The sequence below is a fragment of the Crocodylus porosus genome, unplaced genomic scaffold, assembly GCF_001723895.1.
Source record: "Crocodylus porosus isolate Cpor-Errol unplaced genomic scaffold, CroPor_comp1, whole genome shotgun sequence".
Classification (NCBI taxonomy): domain Eukaryota; kingdom Metazoa; phylum Chordata; order Crocodylia; family Crocodylidae; genus Crocodylus; species Crocodylus porosus.
Genome location: NW_017728886.1, coordinates 68,628,602 through 68,633,857, shown reverse-complemented (window position 1 = coordinate 68,633,857; position 5,256 = coordinate 68,628,602). Strand labels below are relative to the sequence as shown.

General features: G+C 39.7%; 1 protein-coding gene across 1 annotated transcript in view; it reads right to left on the bottom strand.

Moving 5' to 3' along the window:
* RARB (retinoic acid receptor beta) overlaps positions 1 to 4,946 on the bottom strand; it is a 343,635-nt gene extending 338,689 nt beyond the window's left edge. The window contains exon 1 of the mRNA XM_019536076.1: positions 4,760 to 4,946. The gene's annotated coding sequence lies outside the window, so the exon portion shown is untranslated. The remainder of the gene's footprint in view (positions 1 to 4,759) is intronic.
* Positions 4,947 to 5,256: the final 310 nt, after the last annotated feature.

The window sequence follows — 5,256 nt, the reverse complement described above, 5'->3', positions numbered from 1 at the left end:
GTGGTTCAAGCACCTACATTGAACACCTTCAAGAGTAAATTGGATGCTTATCTTGCTGGGATCCTATGACCCCAGCTGACTTCCTGACCTTTGGGCAGGGGGCTAGACTCGATGATCTCCCGAGGTCCCTTCCAGCCCTGATGTCTATGAAATCTATGAAATCTATGAAATTTATTTCCACCAGCCGGCAATCATGGCTGTTGTCACCGGCCGGCCACAACTGTATAAAGGTGCGTCTGATGAGCCGCATGAGTTCCTCCCTTGGTTCCGGCTTTGCCGCTGGCTGCACTGCAAGTAAATATCTCCTTTCACTTTTTCTTTCTCTTTCTGGCCCCTCTGAAGGTTCCTTACCCCGGGCTTCCCCCTAGTATTTTGGGGTCCCCCCTTCAGTTTGTCCCTGTGACACAAACTAATGGCACTTTACTTTACATTTGACGCACTCCCACACTGAGCAAAGCATGGAACTTTGTGGCTAGTTTGAATCACACTTAAATTTGAACATGTAGCATGTTTGGTATCTGGCAGCACAGTAGCTTTAGGTGCTGGTGAGTGGAGAACTCACTGGCTGATGGGCTGCTTGTGCTTTGGAAAGCTGAAAGTTGCATGTTGTAGCCCTGTCTCTTGCTGTACTATATGGCTTCCAACTTGTAGGCATGTAGGGAACTCATCAGCTGAGGGGCACCCTATGCAAATTGAAAGGGTGCTACGGGAAGCACATCATCATGTACCAATCAAAACCAGAGAATCAGAGAGGCACAGGTTACCTAGTCAAACCTCCTGCCTGAGGCAGGATCTTTCCTATCCGAACTATCCCATAAAAACCCACTGTCTAACCTCCTAGCAATACTGCACAGTCAACCCTGCCATAACACATGACATAACATTAGAACCTGCCACAGGCAAAGCAAAGGGACCATGGCAGCTCAATACCTGCAACCATGTATGCACAGTTGTGCAATTGGGATCTGATAAAAATTGTATCCCACATCCCCCATATAGCATACAAATCACGTGTGGCATGGGACGATGTACAGTTTTGGGGATCTGGGATAAAATTAATCAGATCCTAATTGCACAACTAAATTAACATATGGCAGGGGGCTGATAAAAGTACCACATGCAGCTAATTGAGCCTGAACTCTAGCTAGTCCATCCTCACAAGAGAGTCTTTGGAAAGAAAAGTAGATATGTAAGTAGACATGTAAGTGTGCTATTTTGGGGATCTGGGATACAATTTCATCAGATCCCAATTGTGCAACTATGCATACAAGGATGCAGATATTGTACTGTCATGGTCGCTTTGCTTTGCCTGTGGCAGATTCCAATGGTTATGTCTTGTGTAATGGCAGGATTGACTGTGCAGACATGTAAGTCTTCTCTCCACCTCCCTGCTGCATAGAACAAGCAAGATGCAAATAAACAGACGACAAAAAGACTCTTCCTTTGATTGTAATCAGGATAGTTGGGAAAGATCTTAAATGCCCATATAGCCAAACTGCAAACATTTCCAAAGACAGAACCACGTTGTTTGTTCATGTGATAGCCACGCATCCATTTTCTATTTTCTCCATCCTCCACGAGGGTCTGTGTATAAAACATACCCTACGCTCTACAACAGAGGTTCCCAAACTTTTTTTTATTGCATACCCACTTCCAGATTTACCAACTTCCCATATACCCCTACCAGCATACATTTTCTATTTTAACCCCTTAAATGCCATTATTATCATGAAAATTAAATCCCCCATTGCATAATTTCTCCCGCATATGCCCCAGAGATGTCTTGTGTACCCCCAGGAGTATGTGTACCACAGTTTGGGAACCCCTGTTCTAGCACCCTTTGGATGGTGCTTGCATTAGTAAATGCTGTTTTATAATGAACATCATTTTGATCTGAAACAAGAAATCTGCACAACAGCCATGCTTCTTCATTCAAAATGAGGATCTAACAAATTTATGAAGCAAAGGTCAAAGACACACCTTCTTCATGCAAGTGGTAGAGATCTATGGTACTGAGCCAAACAGCAGTTCTCAGTCTCTGTTGTGGGGAGGGGCATCTGTGTCACTAAAATAACACCAATCTCCTATCTAAAACACTCATGTGGTATGTCATCCAGCAGACAGGGAAATTCCCTGACATAAGGCTGGTGGGGAGAACTCCTTCTTCCCAAACCTTAGATCCACTGTGCATAGCCCTATTATAAATCCGAACTTCTGGCAGCAGGACAGCATGAGGCCTTAAGTGAGTAAAGACAGGTCAGACTCTTCATCTGCTCTGTAGTTACTCTGCAGTCACTGGAATCAGCAGGAATGAGGCATGAAGAGCAATCTGCAAAAGTAGAAAAACTAACCTCATAAACACAAGAAAAGCTACTACACTTCAAATTACTAGGTTGAACTATCTTGTAAATTGATACGCATTTCATCCTTTTGCACAGGAATTCTAGAAGGTGGAAGCAACACAAAGAGGACAAAATTAGATACCTTAATATCTATGCACACTTGGCAAGGAGCAGCAGTGGTAAGTGCTACAAAATAGAATAGGAGAGATTTACTTAGCAGCAGCAATAGTAGTTAGTAGTAAGGTAGGAACACCCAAAGTTCCCAATCAGGGCTGAAGCCCTATTTTGCTTGACATGATAAGAATATGGTAGCAGATTTGCTGCCACTGTAAAAACTAAGTCAAATTTGAAAAAAGCAAGTGCCAAATAGCAGGCGAGAAGGAAGGGGAAAGAGCTGGTAAGCTTTGTGCCTGATTTGGTCGTTCCTGACCTATTCAGTGCTTTTTATTTCCAAATAAAATAAGCAATCCCTGATTGTTACTTCTCCTGAGATTTATGAGCTGCTCAATTTCCTTCAGGATTTACAGATCTGGTTCTTGAGCAGCAATTTCAAGGAGAGGACAGGAGTCTTTCAGAGTTGTTCAAAGATCCACCTCTGAACAGTCACATAGGAAAAAGCATAGCTGTGTATGTATAAAAAACAGCAAAACAGGCATTCAAGCCTGATGTTGTTAAAGGAAAGGAAGTGTTGACTTAGAAGGGTTCACTCCTTCACTTCTTTTGAATTATCTGCTTTTTTTTCAGCAGCAGCAACATATCTCCACCGTGGCCAATGTGCTACTACCTTAGTGGCAATCATAAATATAATATGCCAGCACATATGAAGATTTCAATCCTGTAATCTCAATATAAAAATTAATGCCACATTTGGAACGATTTTATAAACACATTTTGATAAACTGCGCAGATCACCAGCCTTCACAATTCTACACACATATCTCAGTAAAACATGTCTCTCAGCTGTCATTGCAACCTAGAAACATACCTTGACTAGTCATACCATTAAACTCATATACAAACAACCTTTGGTGCAAATTACAGAGTCATTATTGATCACTGCAACCATACACTTGTATGATCTGAACTAAGACTGATACCAGTTATTCAGGATGAAATATTCAGGCTAAGAGTAGTGAAAGAGAGAAAAAGTTTAATGAGGAATTGCTAATGCTGTGTAAATGGGCTGGCTGAGAGACCTGCCTGTTAATTTCCTTTCTTTTTTCATTTCCATTGGTGGAACATGGAAGCTAACAATTTGGGGCCTAATTTTCTTTTACACTAAGGCTTCTTTTCACTTTTCTGGTAGTGTAAAGACATCAAAGTGGCTACAAATGTAGCTTACTTTGCACTTCTATACTAATAGAATGGTGTAAAGGTGCCTTGTAGAAATGAGAACTAGCCTTTTAACTCTAGTGTCATAGAGTGTTTTTTGCAAAGAAAATATATAAAAGCAAGAAAAAGATTTATTAAAGTTACAAAGATCTCACCAAAATAAATATTCATGTACCTTGATGCTGTCTGGTCTAACAAAGTAAAAATCTATTTAAAAGTGTATGGCCCTTCACTGGTCTTGCTCTCAGCTACAGCATGTGAGTCAACTGATTAAATCAAGACAGTGTTTAAGGTTGTTTTTTCATCCAAGACCAGTGAGTGAACAAGAGTTTGAACTATCTCAACTCAGGCTAAAAGATGCTTGTTCTGAGTCTGACTCTGTTGCCAGTGGCTCATTTAGTTCAACCTCAAATGCACTTGCTTTCCACTTTTCAACCTTAGAAAGAAGTAACCTAGCTAAGGAGGTGAGGCACAGTAGCATCAGTTCACACAGAAGGTGTGCCAAGAATGTTGGATGTTACTTAAATGATTTAAATGTGTGAGTATAGTGTCTGCATAGATATAAAAAAAATCTTTACATGTAATGAATTTAGTCTGTATTATATATCTGTCTGATTTTAACAAATGTATAGCATTCATATTTAAACCAAATCCTGAAGTTAAATTAAAGCACAGAAAATTTAAATTTATTGCCAGTTCAGTAAAGATAAGAATGACAAATTCATTTTCGAAGATAGAAATGAACACATACACAAAATGCAAATGTAAACTGCTTTTAAGTCAGTCAATATGCTATAATATGGAAAATGCATGTACTATATGCAACAATTATGAAACACAGCAGCAAAAATTAACTACATGCACACATTTTTATGTGTACACAGGGAATAGGAATACTGAACTAAAAGTAAACCGATCTTGAATCCACAGATACTACATTTTCCCTACCACAGAGACTGTATTTTGAAACAGGCAGAAAAACAAGTCAGTGCTACTTGATTACCAGTTCAGTTAGGATGCAGAGTATTTACTGGAAAATAAAAACTATACAATTCCTTCAGCTTCTGTTTTTAGCAGAGACTCACCTGTTTTCAGAAAAAGGAGAGGCTTGTAAATCCATTTTGATATGGCAATTATAAAGATCCCTTTGACATTCAAAGCTCAGCATTCAACATTTGCTACCAGCAGACACTGCTCTTAAACAAAATGTGAAGCAGCCTTAGAAAGCATCCAGAAAACACAGAGAATCTTAGTCTCCCGGTAATTCCTGCAAAAATACATCTCGTTCACTTGTGCAGATCTCTTTATTGCAGTTGACATGGGCTTGCCCAGGGGACTAACTTGTTGTTCCATAAAGATCCTTAAATAGGCACTACTGATGAAACATTTAATCCAAGTCCTGGTATCAAATGGCCGCTATTGCCAATGACAGTGATAGAAAAATCTATTTGCCTATTAAATAATTGCACACAAAGATATGAGCATTTATTATGCCTTTTAACATAGTTCAGCTGTTCTGGATCATTGCCAACAAGCTTCATATTTTACAAAAAGTACATTCCATATCATTTTGGTTTTAAAC